At 49.0% G+C, this 16725-nt stretch overlaps 1 long non-coding RNA gene across 1 annotated transcript; it reads left to right on the top strand.

The window, feature by feature from the left end:
* The first annotated feature begins 5580 nt into the window (after positions 1-5580).
* On the top strand, positions 5581-9324 carry LOC144983741 (uncharacterized). The gene is made up of 2 exons (XR_013647528.1): positions 5581-5967; positions 8014-9324. It is a non-coding gene; the product is annotated as an uncharacterized LOC144983741 (long non-coding RNA).
* The last annotated feature ends 7401 nt before the right edge of the window (positions 9325-16725 follow it).

Genomic DNA, 16725 nt, shown 5'->3' with positions numbered 1-16725 from the left:
TGCTGCACGGCGTTCACCTGCTGCTCTGCATGCTCACTTCCACAATAATCTCGTAAATTTACGAGTTTTTTTCTCTGGCGCACAACATTGCGACTTTTATCTCGAAACTTTATTTCGACTTTTATCTCGACAAGACGAGTTTTTTCTCGAAACTTTGTGTCGAGATTTTTCTCGTCGTGACGAGATTAAAGTCGACATGACGACTTTAATCTCGCCACGTTGGCCAGAATTTTTTTTCCTCACCGTGGCCCTAAAACTCCGTACGTACGTAAATTTGATTTTTTATAATGTATGTATCTTTCTGCATAAAAGTTTTGTGTAAAGAGTAGGGCTGGGAATCTTGATTACCTCACAATTCAATTAGATTACAATCCAGGAGACAATGATTCCAATAATATATGGTAATGCATGCTGAGTGGACCCACCTGAGTCAGTGAAGACAGGAGCATGGACATCACCATCAGGGAGAAACAGTTGGTAGTGTGCAATGATCTCTCTAATCCGGACAGAGATATCTGAGTTTCGTGTTAAATTTCAAATAAATATAGAGTGACACTTCCACAGCTTTGTTGTATCATTGCACTAACTAAACATGCATTGTTTTGAAATCAATAGCTGCAATGGAAAAAAAATTTTCTGAAGAAATTAGACCAGTAAGTACATTTGACCCTACCTCACCCCTCCCTCCACTCACAGAATTCAAACGTGCTTACTGAGAACCCGTGAATTTTGAAATGGAAACTGCAAACTAAGATAGCAGATCAGGAGTAGCTATAACCCCACCCATGTACAGGGTTCCCTCATTTATCCCAAAATAGGGGAAATCTGTGAAGTAGGATTACAGACGTTTTATAAGGCTGTAAAACTTTTTACTACACATTATACACTTGTTCCCAAAGGACATGAATATTTTCTCTCCATTTTCAACTTTTAAAGCTAAAATCTCCATAAAAAACTAAGTTCAGCATTATAGAATGAAAACAAAGCTCTGATTAGTATCGAAGATTTATGTAAACTTGACAAACTAAACGCATGTGCACGAGACGTGCACAGAGAATGATTGACAGCTGACTGTGAATTTGCTTTGTCTAAAGCGAATTCCCAGGGCATAACTACTCACCACTCTTCCTCACACATCATTGGAAATCACAGCGTTTACCACTGAATCTGCCTGCGGCGTGAAGGTACAACATACCGCACAGACCTCCCCCTACCTGTCGTCGAGGGCTGCGGCCGGCAGGACAAATGTGGCGCGCAGAGCCTCAACTTCAATAACTACGACAAAAGTGGATTACAAAGCTCTTCCCCGTGAAAACAAATAACATTAATGATAAATTCCACTTCTTTAAATTTATTTGTTAGAGTAAATCTACTTACCCTTTACAAGTTCCTCCAGCCAGCAGGTGCTTACATCTTCTCTAAAATGGCTGACTGCAAAGTTTCTCCTCCTAGAATGCTTCTTGACAGACAGGGTTTACTTTTACAAAATTAATGGGCAAAGAATCAAACATAACTATTTCATGTTTTGTCAACATGATTTATTTATTTATTTTATTTTTTATTTTTTTTAACTTGTCCTGTCCAACAGCTAGGCAAACAGATGAGAGCTGAGGGCCTCTTGTGTTGGACATATTTTATTTTAACAAGAGGGGTTATTAATCTTCAGACAAACCAAAGGTATGTCTGAATAAACCCCTTTTGTAATTGAGGCCAAAACTTATTAATTTCAATCATGTTTGAAAATCTTTAGTGTTGGACCAGACGGAAAAGGAAAGAGGGGAAGAAGAGAGAGGGACGTTAGAGAGAGGGGGGGGTAGGAGGGTGATAATAGGAGGGGAAGGGGGGTAAGACCATGAAGCAGCATAGAGCAGACAGGTTTACTGTTTGTTTATCATTACGGTACGGTTCAAATGTAGTACAAAAAGGGCGGGGCCTGTTCACACACACTCAAATATTATCAACACACCTGCTGTCCTCATGTCAACATGTACACAAAACAGATAGTGTTCACGAACGCATACCTATGCCTTTAAACCAACCAGTGTGAAATCTTTCATTCATTCAATCATGCAAACTATTAGTGCAAAGGTGAGCTAACACCTGTGCTCAAGTGAGTGTTTATGTTCTTCTAAAATGGATGGTGGAATGTGAAAAGAAGGAGGAGGAGCGCCCAGCCACCCCCACACCCAGACCCCTGCCGCTGCTGCCGGAATTCCCCCAACGCCATACGGGAACAGGCAGGGAACAACCGCCCCCCGGGCGACCAAGACCGCCACCCAGGCCAGGGCCAGCAGGACCGCTGCGAGGCCCCCAGAGCCAGAGAGCAGGGAGGCGCGGAGGGAAAGAGAGCGCCACCCCAGCCCAGCCAGGAAAGCAGCCCCCCCGCCGCGCCGGAAGAGCCCAACGCAGGGCCCCACCGGAGAGGGACGCCCACAGCCCCAGACGAGCACCCCACCACCACCCAGGAGTTCCGGGCATCCCCACCCCCCGACCCCAGGTACGAGCCAGGACCCCCCAAGGGAGACCCGCTCCGCACTCCAGGCAGCCACCCACCCGGCCCACGGTTGGTCCAGGTAGGAGCAAGGCAGGGGCCCGCCGCCCCCGCCCAGGAGGGGGGAACCCCGGGGAAAAAAGGGTGGCCCACAAGGGGTGTTATAAATATGGCCCGACCAGGCTCGGCCATGTTGGAAGTTTGGCGGGGCCCAGCGCCCAGGGGCAAGGACCAGGACCCACCCCCCAGGGACACGAACACCCCCGGCTCAGGTGTAATATGAACCCCCCCACCGTGCGGAGAGAGCACCGCCGGGCCCAGGGAGCCGGCACCCAAGGGACACGGCCGCCATCGCCAAGGGGCCCGCACCCCCCACCAGGGAAGGGGTAGGGGACAGATGGACCCAGGTCCCACCTTCCTTGTAAAATGTGTGTGCGTGTATGGGTGTTTGAGAGGGTGTTTGTGTGCATGTGTGTGTGTTTATGTATGAATGTATATAATGAAGGGGGAGGGGTGTGTGTACTAAGGGGGGTGCAGTCAAAATTGGCGAGTAGGGCACTAAGGGGACATCTCCTGATTACTCACAGTGATGTCCCCTCACCCCCCACACCAAGGGGCCCTAAATGTCTAAGGTGCGGTTAAAATTGGCGGGTAGGGTGCCAGGAGGACATCTGCTGCTTGCTTGCAGTGATGTCCAAGCACCCCCCCTACCAAGGACCCTACATGTCTAAGGTGCAAATAAAACCGAAAGAGGGGGGACCCACTCCATACGGCAACCATAGGAGGGGGGCCACTGCATAGTAGCCCCCCCCAAGGCGCATCGCAGGCTAGACCCCCCACCCCCTCACCCTAATATGATGTTATATGAGGAAGGGGGTAAGTTGGGGACAGCTGGTAGACTGTCCCCCGGTGGTCAAACAGCTGTCCCCCAGCCCCCCCCCAGCAAAGGGGCCAGGGCCACCCAGCCCAGGGGCCCCACCCCCGGAGGCGCCGACACCCCAGGCCCGGCACCACCCACCCCACACAGAGAGAGAGGAGCCAGAAAGCATCGCCCCCCCCGGAGCAAGCCCAGGCCCCCACCCCCAGACGCCGGCCCTAGAGGAGCTCTGGTCAGGCCTCGACGGGACCGAGGAGGCCAACCGGCCGAGGCAACCACTGATTGCCTCAGCGGAGACCCCGACCCGTTAGCCCCCCCGACCCGTACCAATAATGGGCCCCCCCTCCCCCCACAGGACAGGGCCGACAAGCCCCCTCACCCCACCCCACCCCAGACCCCGCAGCCGAAGCGGGTGACACCCAGAGCGACCGGGGGCCCCGAGAGGGTTGTCCCGTCCCAGAGCCAGGGAAGGGCCGATCCCAGCCCCAGGTGCAGATGGGCAGCCCATCCGGCCCCCCCCCCCCCCCCCCCCCCCCCCCCCCGAGCAGGGCCCCCGCCAACCCCCCCCAGCACAGGCAAAGGGACCACCCCCCCAAGCCAAGCCAGACCACCACCCCACCCCCCCACCACACCCCCCCACACCCAAGCCCAGAGGACCACGCAGCGGCCCAGCCCGCCCCACCCAGGCACCGGACCCGACCCCCCGACCAACGGAGCCCCCCACCGCCCCCGCCAGGCACCGGAAGCCCCGACCCCCACCCCAAACCACGGCAGAAGGGCAAGGAGCAGCGACGACCAAGCCCCCCACCCCCTAAGTCATGGAGTCAACCACAGGAGACCAGAGAGACTGAATTCTTTCAAAGTTACTTGAACTTTGGGCTGACATTTTTTCCAAGCTGATATGATCAAACAGCAGATTTCTGTGTTGACTTATGTTTATATTTTTCTTGTTTTTCCAATTTATTAAAATAGTTTTTTTGGCAATACAAAGAGTTATGAAAATGATAGATGCTAATCCTTCTTCTATATCGATGGCACTCATGTCACCAAGCACACAAAGTGACGGTGAGGCAGTGATTGAAACCTTAAGCCAGACTGATAAATCGGCACATACGTGCTGCCAGAGAGCCTGGACAGGAGTGCAGAACCACAGTGCGTGCATGTAGCTGTCGGGTAGATTATTATCACAGTGCTCGCAAATGTCTGAGTTACTGAGACCCATCTTGAACATCCTCTGTCCAGTGTAGTAAATTCTGTGAAGAGTTTTGAGATGGATTAGCTGCAGATTTGGACTTTTTGTCAGTTTAAAGGTGTTTAGACAGAGTTCTGACCAGAAGCTTTCATCTGTGCTGATGCTCAAATCTGCATCCCATTTTTTTGTTGGAAGGGCAATATTGTTATCTAAATTACATAAAAGTTTGTATATTTTGGAGAGAGTTCTATTCATTGAAAAATTAATCAGAGTGGTAACTACATCTGGTAGCTTTAAATCGTCGTCTTTAAATTTATACTTTTTAGTAATACTTGATTTAAGTTGCTGATATTCCAAGAAGTTATTTATTCCATGTTTGTCTTGAAGTTCCTGGGGAGTTATGAATCTTCTATCAATAATTACGTGCTCTAGTTGTTTTATGCCCCCTGCTTGCCAAGCTGGGAAGTGAATCATTTTTTTGTTAATAAGGATGTTATATGAAGACAATTGTGCCGTCATTTTGCACGGTTGAATTGATGATTTTGATATTTTGAGAAATTCCCACCAGGCTGTTAAAGTGGCATTTATATTAATGCTTTTGAAACAATCCTGTTTTTTAACTGTTTGGCTAATAAATGGTAGCTGTGACAGGTTGATCTTCCCACATAACGCTTGTTTCAAGTCTAACCATGAGTTGTGTGAAGAATAGTTAGAAACTGCCTTTAACTTTTATTACACTAATGGTTTAAACTTAATTCACTGAGCATGTATTGTCATCTCAAAATTATATTACATTTGAAGAAAGCACAGCCAAGCTATTGTTCTAACAGTTTCTTCCCATACTCCCTCTTTTCTGTGCATGTTTTCTGCTGAGCAGGCCTCAGACTTATCTTCACTTTAGCCTTGGAGGTTCTCTCCAGCAGTAACCTGTGGGCGTGTTTTTCACACGAGGCCCATCGGACGATCTTCTGAATATGCAAATGCAGGGTTTTTATACCAAAGCCCATCCCTGAGCTCGTTGGTTCGGACTTTGAATGTACCATGTTCATATGTCTGTCCCCTTCGTGTTTGTGCGAAGTAAAACCTCCACAAAAGATAAGTAACTGTCTCTGAGTTGTTATTCATTATTTCTGTGTGCAAGAAACTGACGGGTACGAACCTAAAATTTAATACAGTCCTTTCTAGAAAATCCAGTTTCTTCACATTTGGTCCTTCTGAGCCGGCCGGCGCGCGCCCTGGACATCGCTGGAACCCCTGGGGGGGGTTGCCTGAAAACCGCTAGCGGTCTGAGATCACAGCCTCAGCATTGACACATCCGCCTTCAGGATCGGCGGCCCTCGCCCTTGGGTCCGGTGGTGCCCCCGGTGACGTCGGACCCTCATCAAATAGCGACGTTCATTGCTTGAAGTGAGTACGCCACACAGAAAGTCTGTCCTCTCTTTACTTGTTAGGGCCTTATGTTGACTGTGTCTGTGTCTTTGTGTGTGCGTGCATCAATGTTGGGGGAAATATAGAGAGACGGCTGCAGTCCGCTGCGCGAGCACGCTGAACAGCGCACCGCTTGCAGGCCCCGCTTGCAGGCAAGGTGCTGCGCGTGCACGAGTCATCTTGCGCAGACGGGACAAGTGTGGTTCGGTACGCGAGACCGTCATTGTAGCCGCCTTCCTTCCGCGGAGGAATGGCAGAATAGGGATGGAAGTGTAGGCATAAGTGTAGGGAAATAAGTCCTCCAGGGAAGGAGAAGAAGTGTAGGGACGTCAGTGTAGGCCGGAAGTGTAGGCATAAATGTAGGTGCAGCCGCGGCGAGTGAAGCCGAAGAAATAGAGCCTTGGGATGGCTGAGTATGACTTTTGAGACGAAACGGAGCTCCGGGGAAAATGTGTGTGTGTAACGCTTTTATGTCTCTCTGTCTGTGTCTGAGTTTGCCCTTTTTCGACAGCCCCTGTGGTGTGTGCTCGCTTCGATTAATGCATCGTTCTAAAACAAAATAGTGACTCAGTTGACAAATAATTAGGTTTCTTTTCTGATTCTCCAAGCTTTTTCTGCTGATTAGATTCAGCGCTGGAGAATCCATAAAACGGGTTATTTGGGTGGGAACTCTGGTTTGTGATTGAAATTGAGAAGCTGGTTCTCAGGACAGCTACGTCCGCAAAGACTATCTTTGTAGAAGCCTGACGTAGTCTATGATTTCCTGAGAGCGTTTGTGGCTGATCGTCGATCAAAAACCTCAAAAAGATGGGTGGGACTCATTCGTAAAATCTAACAAAGACAGTAAGAAAGAACATTGATCAGGTCCAGAAAGCTTTTCATAAAGTTTGGAAGTATGTGGAAAGTCAGGATCAGACATTAATAAAGTATTTGGATAAATGGGTTAAAGATTATGGATTTCATAGAAAGTTAAGCAGCCCAGGAGTGCAGGACAGAGCAGGAGGAGGGGGAGCAGCTTCACAGATCAGAGTGCGCGTGCCCGAGCCTGCAGACAGGCTGATGAGAACTCGCAGAAAGGAGGGGTGATTTCTCCGTTGTAAGCAGAATATAACAGCTTTCTATGCTCTCAGAAAAAATGATAGGACGTGTTTTACTGTGTATTTTAGTGTTTAGGACATGGACTAAGGTAGATGTTCAGAAAAAAGCTATAGAAAGTATCATTTCTTACAAAGCAGCCGTGGATCAGTTTGTGCAGGACAGACCTCCCACTTGTATAAACATGATCAGACTCGGATGGCTGGTGCAGCCTTTCCTTTTTTTAGTTCACTCTCCCTGCTCATAAAAAGTTTGATTGCAGCCTTCTGACCCCACTAATCAGGTCCCTGCATTTCTGCTTGTAAATCAGGATTGACCCCTTAAAAGCATTCCTGAGGATATCTGGTTCACTAACTCGTCCTTACATTTTTTTTTTTTTTGGACATGTCTGCTAATCTTTCTAAATTTTAACTCTCAGGGCAATAAGTGTGGTAAAACTAAACTCCAGCTGGCCCAAGCACAGGTTAAATTTTTCAGGACATTTAGTTTCTGTTTCTAGCAAAAAAAATTTTTTTTCTTGGACCTCACCACCTTATCTGATCAGCCCCCCACCCTCACTCACTCGCTGTAAGCTGCAGCTGCTTGCGCGGCTGATAGTTGAAACAATGTCACCTGTGATTCTCTTGTGCGAATTCTCCAGAATCACATGCAGTATGCTCCACTCCCTTCCGTTCAAACTTTCCCATTAGTCAAACTGTTATCAGCCTGCTCATGGTGCTGTTAAAATGAGACGCAGTTCTTGTCTGTTTCACTTTCAATGTGTTTTTTCGCAATTTTTATTTTTTTTATTTTTTTATTTTTTTTCCTGATTTTTTTCTACTCTCATGCCTGGCTCTATTGACACCATTGATGATTTACATGATTGTTTGAAGAAAGCTGTGAGAACAAAGGAACGCATTGAGTCTGCCTCCAGCTCTCTCCTCCCCACAGACTCTGCATCCTGACCAGAAGGCCTCTGTCGGTGACCTGCTTTACCCTGAAGACCATTTAACGGACTGATTGGTCACGCCCGAGGTGGACAGGACCCTTCAAGGTTCTCCTCACCATGCCAACCGCAGTACGAATTGCTGTACGACCCTCCTGGATTCACGTAAGCCACTGTAAATTGCTGAGAGCCTATGAGACTGACATTTTGAGACACATCCCTGGTTGAAGTCCAACTACGGAGCCGCTGCAGTGTGACACTACTCTTGGCGAGGGGCGCTCCCTGATGTGTTTCCTCTAGCGCTGCTCTCTTCCAGCTACAGTGAGCTTCGAACCAGCTAACATGGGTCCAGCCGTTGCTCGTGGTTTCATCTTGTACTTTTATTCCCTCTTCCTCTGGAGATCTCACTCAAATCATCAAGGCGCTCGTGGTTGAAACTGGTCTTTACAAATTTATTTTATTGTTTTTCTTTTGTTTGATTTGATTTTTTAAAATTTTTTATTTATTTCTTAATTTTTTTCTTGTTCTATGTAACTTTAATTAATGAAATTGTGCCGAGGTCTGGACTGGTGATGCATGCGTATCCTTAGTGGTGGCTGCTGAGGGGCACAGAGTCGTTGATGAGTTTTGCCCTCCCTGACTGCTCACTGAATGTTTCACACAGATGGTATAAGTTTAGCCCTGGAGGTTTTCGCATCAACACTCATGTATCACCTACCACCTCTGATATGCTCATTTATTCACGCTGATTTTATGTTTTCTTTTGAATTTACCTGTATCTCTACACTTTTGTTTTCGATGCAGAGCCAATATGATGCCTATACTGAAAATCTTTGTAAAATGGTATTTGATTGATGATGACAGGAGTTCTGCTGACTTTCCATATATAATTTTGATATGACAAACAGGGGGGTATGTGAAGAATAGTTAGAAACTGCCTTTAACTTTTATTACACTAATGGTTTAAACTTAATTCACTGAGCATGTATTGTCATCTCAAAATTATATTACATTTGAAGAAAGCACAGCCAAGCTATTGTTCTAACAGTTTCTTCTCATCCTCCCTTTTTCTGTGCATGTTTTCTGCTGAGCAGGCCTCAGACTTATCTTCACTTTAGCCTTGGAGGTTCTCTCCAGCAGTAACCTGTGGGCGTGTTTTTCACACGAGGCCCATCGGACGATCTTCTGAATATGCAAATGCAGGGTTTTTATACCAAAGCCCATCCCTGAGCTCGTTGGTTCGGACTTTGAATGTACCATGTTCATATGTCTGTCCCCTTCGTGTTTGTGCGAAGTAAAACCTCCACAAAAGATAAGTAACTGTCTCTGAGTTGTTATTCATTATTTCTGTGTGCAAGAAACTGACGGGTACGAACCTAAAATTTAATACAGTCCTTTCTAGAAAATCCAGTTTCTTCACAAGTTGGTTTCTGGATTATTTTTTAACCATTTTAAGATGTATTGCAATCTATTTGCAAGAAAGTATTTGTGGAAGTTAGGTAATTCTAATCCTCCACAGCTTTTTGCAGATTTTAAGGTTTTTAGACTAATTCTTGCAGGTTTGTTGTTCCATAGAAAGCTTGATATGGATGAGTCTAATGTTTTGAACCATTTTAATGGCGGTTGTGTGGGAATCATTGAGAAGAGATAATTAACCTTGGGTAAGATTTTCATTTTAACCGTGGCTACCTTGCCCATAAGAGACAGAGGCAGGTTGGTCCAGCGTGTTAGATCGTCCTGTATGCTTTTCAGTAATGGAGTGTGGTTTAGCTGCACCAGTTCTGATATTTTGGGGGAAAAGTAGATACCCAGATATTTGATATTTCCTGTTTTAACTGGAATTGTGAGTCTTTGTTCCATATTCCTGTTGAGTGGTAATAAAACAGACTTATTCCAATTAATGGAATAGTCTGATATGGAGGAGAATTCATTTATGATCATTGCTGTTTCATTTACAGAATGTAAATTCCTTAAAAACAGTAATATGTCATCCGCATAAAGACTAATTTTATGATGGCTGTGTTTGGTTTTTATTCCTATAATGCTCTCATTCTGTCTTATTGCTGCAGCTAAAGGCTCAATGAATATAGTAAAAAGAGAAGGAGAGAGTGGGCAGCCCTGTCTGGTTCCTCTTCCAAGAAAAAACCTGTTTGAAGTCTGTTTATTAGTTCTAACTGATGCATTGGGGTTGTGATATAATATTTTGATCCAATTGATGAATGCTTCTCCGAAACCAAACTTATGGAGGGCGGCAATAAGGAACTTCCAATTTACTCTGTCAAAGGCTTTTTCAGCATCCAGCGATAGTACCGTCATTTCCTGGTTTTTGATGGTGGCAAAGTCTATTATATTAACTAATCTACGGACATTATCATCCGAGTGTCTGCCTTTGATGAATCCAGTTTGGTCGAAGTGAATTATGTGAGGAGTGATTTTTTCTATTCTCTGTGCTAGTGCTTTGCAGATAATTTTTACATCTGCATTGATTAGAGAAATGGGGCGATAGCTTGAAGGACTAGTGGGATCTTTGTCTGGTTTTAGAAGAAGAATTATATTGGCTGAGTTCATGTTAGGTGGCATTGATTGGCTTTCATTGATAGATGTGACCGTTTTATAAAATGTTGGTGCCAGTTGTTCCCAGAATTCTTTATAAAACTCAGCAGGAAAGCCGTCAGGCCCTGGTGCTTTACCATTGGGCATAAGTAACAGAGCTTCATGAAGTTCAGACAAGAAGAGCGGAGAATCTAAGTTTGTGATTTGATCTTCGTTTAAGCTGGGTAGGTTTACATTATTAAGAAATGATTTGATGCTTTGTTCTGATGGATTGATCTGTGGAGTGTATAAGTTTTGATAAAAGTCTTTAAACGCATTATTAATTTTTACCGGGTCATGGGTGACATTCCCTGTTTGGTCCATAATAGAAATGATTGTTGATTTTTCTTTATTAATTTTAAGCTGATTAGCTAGAAATTTGCCAGATTTATTTGAGTTTTCATATCTTTCCAGTCGAAGCCTTTGTATCTGGAATTGTGTTTGTTTATTGATGATGTCATTTAACTGCAGCTTTAAATTTTTCAGGTCCCCCAGTATGTGTTCCTGTGCAGAAGCAGCATAAGCAGTCTCCAGGGTTTTGATTTTATTTTCTAGTTCTAATAAATCTGCTTTCTCTTTGCGTTTTTTATGCGTTGAATAAGAGATGATTTTCCCTCTCATGACTGCTTTTGCTGTTTCCCAAAGAACACTTGGTGATATTTCAGAAGTATTGTTGAATTCTAAGAAGGTTGCCCACTCTTTTTTAAAGAATTCAATAAATTCCTGTTTTTTTAACAGAGATGTATTAAACCTCCAGATTGAACCCGAGGGTGTGGGTACTTCCCTTGAAATAGTAACAGAAACTGGTGCATGGTCACTGATAATAATTGGATGAATGTTGGAACTTTTAATTTCTTTCAAAAGGGAGTTACTGACTAATAAATAATCTAAACGAGAGTGTGAATGGTGGACTGGAGAAAAAAAGGTGAACCCCTTAGCGTTTGGATGACATGAGCGCCAAGCGTCGCAGAGACCCAGATCATTCATGTACTGCTGTAGGATACATGCAGAGCGCCATGTACGCTGGTTTGCTGCCGCGCTGAGTCTGTCAAGTTCAGGGTCCAAAACAAGGTTGAAGTCTCCTCCTATAATGATTGTGGAGTCAGAGTGAACTGAGAGTGAGGTGAAGAATCTGTGAAAGAAGGAAGAGTCGTCAACATTCGGGCCATAGATACTGGCTATGCAAAAGTCCTTATTCTGAATGGATATATTAATGATTACAAATCTGCCTTCTGGGTCAGTAACTGTATCCTTATGAGTAAATGTAACATTTTTATTAATCAAAACTGCAACCCCTCTTTGTTTGGAGTTGAAACCGGCAGAATACATAACTGGATACTGGGAACAGCACAGGAGATGACCAGCTGTTAAAGATAAATGGGTTTCCTGCAGTAAAGCTATATCTGCTTTAAGATCATCCAGGTGATTTAACGGTTTCAATCTCTTTGGCCCAGAACCAAGTCCACGCACATTCCAGCTAACGATGTTAAGACTGTTCATAGCTGTTCTAACCGGGAGAGTGCAAGGCTAAATAGTGCGTGTGCCCGTCCGTGTGCGCGTGCACGCTGTGCGTTCCTGCTACACTGACAAGCGCTGTGCGTTGTGGGTGAACGTGTCTTGGCTGTGAGTTGCATGTTGCGTGCGTCCTGTGTGAGCCTAAGTGAGGTTTTTGCAGTTTATCAACGTGTGTGTGCGGGATCGCGTGCGCATGCTCTTATGCGCGCTAGTATGCGCGCGCGCCTGTTCCGTGCATAAATAAATACTCATCGTGGTTGCGTTGACTTTACCTGATTCACATATGAGGACATGGGAAGGGGGGGGGACAAGAGAAAAGAGAGAGGAAAAGAGAAAGAACAAAAAACAAAAACAACGAAACAACAACAGAAACATGAATGTGAGAGAAAGAAAAGACAGTTTTCCTGAGAGGTGTGGATTATTGATGATCCGATTATTTCCTATTCAATTAAATAAGTTTGCGGGTTTCTTCTGGGCAGCGCAGATGTCAGTGCGCCTCTGAAAGCTTTCAGCACAGCCAGGGTGTTACCTCTGGGTCCCGGAACAGCTTGCCGTTCACAAAAAGTTTATCAACGGCAACCACCGCGCGGGCTCCAGCAGATAGGTGCTTCCTCCTCAGCGGGAAGAGGATTTTCCTTTTTTTTTTTTTTTTTTCTTTTTTTTTAACTTGTCCTGTCCAACAGCTGGGCAGACAGACGAGAGCTGAGGGCCTCTTGTGTTGGACATATTTTGCTTTAACAAGAGGGGTTATTAATCTTCTGACAAACCAAAGGTATGTCTGAATAAACCCCTTTTGTAATTGAGGCCAAACTTTATTAATTTCAATCATGTCTGAAAATCTTTGGTGTTGGACCGGACGGAAAAGGAAAGAGGGGAAGAAGAGAGAGGGACGCTAGAGAGAGGGGGGGGTAGGGGGTGATAATAGGAGGGGAAGGGGGATAAGACCATGAAGCAGCATACAGCAACAAGTTTACTGGTTGTTAATCATTATGGTAAGGTTCAAATGCAGTACAAAAAGGGCGGGGCCCGTCCACACACACACTCAAATGTTATAAACACACCTGCTAGCTGCAAAAATGTCCACCTGTCGACATGTACACAAAACAGATAGTGTTCACACACGCATACTTATGCCTTAAAACCAACTAGTGTGAAACATTTCAGTCATTCAGTCATGCAAGCTATTAGTGCAAAGGTGAGCTAACACCAGTGCTCAGGTGAGGTTTTATGTTCTTCTAAAATGGATGGTGGAACGTGAAAAGAAGGAGGGAGAGTGACCAGCCATCCCCACCCCAAGACCCCCACCGCAGCAGCAGCGGCAGCCGGAATCCCCCCAACGCCACACGGGAACCGGCAGGGAACAACCGCCGCCCGGGCGACCAAGCCCGCCACCCAGGCCAGGGCCAGCAGGGCCGCCGCAAGGCCCCCAGAGCCAGAGGCCAGGGAAGCACGGAGGGAAAGAGAGCGCCGCCCCAGCCCAGCCAGGAGAGCAGCCCCCCCGCCGCGCCGGGAGAACCCAACGCAGAGCCCCACCGGAGAAGGACGCCCACAGCCCCAAACGAGCACCCCACCACCACCCAGGAGTTCCGGGCATCCCCCCGCCCCAACCCCAGGTACGAGCCAGGACCCCCCCAAGGGAGACCCGCTCCGCACTCCAGGCAGCCATCCGCCCGGCCCACGGTTGGTCCAGGGAGGAGCGAGGCAGGGGGGCCCGCCGCCCCCGCCCAGGAGGGGGGAACCCCGGGGAAAAAAAGAGGGCCCACAAGGGGTGTTATAAATATGGCCCGACCAGGCTCGGCCACAGTTGGAAATTTGGCGGGGCCCAGCACTCAGGAGCAAGGACCAGAACCCACCCCCCAGGGACCAGACACCCCCGGCTCAGATGTAATGTGAACTCCCCCACCGCGCGGAGAGAGCACCGCCGGGCCCAGGAAGCCGGCACCCCGGGGACACGGCCGCCGTTGCAAAGGGGGCCCGCACCCCCCACCAGGGAAGAGGCAGGGGACAGATGGACCCAGGTCCCACCTTCCTTGCAAAATGTGTGTGCGTGTATGTGTGTTTGAGATGGTGTGTGTGTGCATGTGTGTGTGTTTATGTTGGGATGTATATATTGAGGGGGGAGGGGTGTGTGTACTAAGGGGGGTGCAGTTAAAATTGGCGGGTAGGGCACTAAGGGGACATCTCCTGATAACTCACAGTGACGTCCCCTCACCCTCCCCACCAAGGGGCCCTAAATGTCTAAGGTGCGGTTAAAATTGGCGGGTAGGGTGCTAGGAGGACATCCGCTGCTTGCTGGCAGTGATGTCCAAGCACCCCCCCTACCAAGGGCCCTACATGTCTAAGGTGCAAGTAAAACCGAAAGAGGGGGGGCCCACTCCATACGGCAACCATAGGAGGGGGGCCACTTCCTAGTAAACCCCCCCCCAAGGCTCATCGCAGGCTAAGCCCCCCACCCCCTCACCCTATTATGAGGTTATATGAGGAAGGGGGTAAGTTGGGGACAACTGATATACTGTCCCCCGGTGGTCAAACAGCTGTCCCCCGCCCCCCCCCCCCCCAGCAAGGGGGCCAGGCCCACCCAGCCCAGGGGCCCCACCCCCGGAGGCGCCGACACCCCAGGCCCAGCACCACCCCCCCCACACAGAGAGAGAGGAGCCAGAAACCGCCGGCCCCCCCCGGAGCAAGCCCAGGCCCCCACCCCCAAACGCCGGCCCTAGAAGAGCTCTGGTCAGGCCTCGACGGGACTGAGGCAGCCAACCGGCCGGGGAAACCGCCGATGGCCTCAGCGGAGACCCCGACCCGTCAACCCCCCCTGCCCCGTACCAATAGTGGACCCCCCCCCTCCCCCAGAATGCCCCCCCACAGGTCAGGGCCGACAAGACCCCCCACCCCCCCCCCCAAGACCCCGCAGCCGAAGCGGAGGACACCCAGAGCGACCGGGGGCCCCAAGAGGGTTGTCCCGTCCCGCCCCAGAGCCAGGGAAGGGCCGATCCCAGCCCCAGGCGTAGATGGGAAGCCCATCCAGCGGAAGAGGATTTTCCGCCGGCGGAGGATCTCGCCTGGAAACTGATCATTCACGCTGTAATGTGTGCCTTTCAGCTCTCGTCCTCTGCTGAAATTTTATTACAAAAAATCATATGAAACATTTAGCATCCTTGATTGCATAATAGTTTGGTGTGTCTGATGTTGGGAAGTCAGTGCCACAACATAACTTTGAAAGAATTCAGTCTCTCTGGTCTCCCATAGCTAACTCCATGACTTAGGGGGTGGGGGGCCTGGTCGTCGCTGCTCTTTGCCTTACTGCTGTGGTTCGGGGTGGGGTTCGGGGCCACCGGTGCCCGGTAGGGGGCGATGGGGGCTCTGTTGGTCGGGTCTGGTGCCTGGGTGGGGCGGGCTGGGGCGCTGTGCGGTCTTCTGGGCTCGGGTGTGTGTGTGTGTGTGTGTGGGGGGGGGGGGGGCTGGAGTGGTGGTCTGGCTTGGCTTGGGGGGGGGGGGTTGGCGGGGGGCCCTGCTCGGGGGGGGATGCCCTGCGGATGGGCTGCCCATCTACACCTGGGGCTGGTATCAACCTTTCCCTGGCTCTGGAATGGGACAACCCTCTTGGGACCCCGGTCGCTCTGGGTGTCATCCGCTGCGGCTACGCGGTCTGGGGAGGTGGGGGGCTTGTCGGCCCTGTCCTGTGGGTGGTTCTGGGGCGGGGGGCACTATTGGTACGGGGCCTTGGGGGGTTGTCTCCGCTGAGGCAATCGGCGGTTGCCCCGGCCGGTTGGCTGCCTCGGTCCCGTCAACGCCTAACCAGAGCTCTCTCCAGGCCCTCCGGGGGGGTGGCGCTTTCTGGCTCCTCTCTCTCTGTGTGGGGTGGGTGGTGCAGGCCTGGGGTGTCGGCACCTCCGGGGATGGGACAAAGGAGCCGCTCCAAAGGAGCCGCTCCAAAGGAGCCGCTCCAAAGGAGCCGCTCCAAAGGAGCCGCTATAAAGGAGCCGCTCCAAAGGAGCCGCTCCAAAGGAGCCGCTCCAAAGGAGCCGCTCCAAAGGAGCCGCTCCAAAGGAGCCGCTCCAAAGGAGCCGCTCCAAAGGAGCCGCTCCAAAGGAGCCGCTCCAAAGGAGCCGCTCCAAAGGAGCAGGCTCTGGACAGACAGCAGCAACACAAGAGCAGCAGCTCCCTACAGCGAGGAGATGGCGGGGGGTGCGGCTTCCACCTGTTGATGTGGACAAGCGGAGCCACCGGAGCAGCACCGGGCCGACAGCAAAATACCGCACTTGGAGTGAGGCATCTCCGGGTGAAGTGGCGGTGGAAGACGTCCAGAAGGAGACGCCCCTGTGGATGGACGAGCGCTGACCGGCACTGGAGGAGCAGTTGAGCCAGGGGCCAGACACCGTTCAGAGGGGGAAGCGACGTTGGAACGCAGAGGGGTGTGGTTGTGACCCGCCCCTCTTCGAGCTAAGTACCCCTCTGCTGTTTTATCTGTCTTCTTTGGATTACCCAAGAAAGACTTTTGTATAGTCGCCAGAGCCACATTTTAATAATTGCATGCTATTTATTTTTTACTTATTGTGTGTGTTTTTAGTGGGTTTTATTGAGCCTGGTGTTTTAGCTTTTTTATGGACTTC

This window comes from Oryzias latipes, chromosome 14 (assembly GCF_053564925.1).
Source record: "Oryzias latipes strain Hd-rR chromosome 14, Olatipes_Hd-rR_3.1".
NCBI lineage: Eukaryota > Metazoa > Chordata > Actinopteri > Beloniformes > Adrianichthyidae > Oryzias > Oryzias latipes.
The sequence above is the reverse complement of the archived record's forward strand: the minus strand, read 5'-3'. Positions and strand labels throughout refer to the sequence as shown.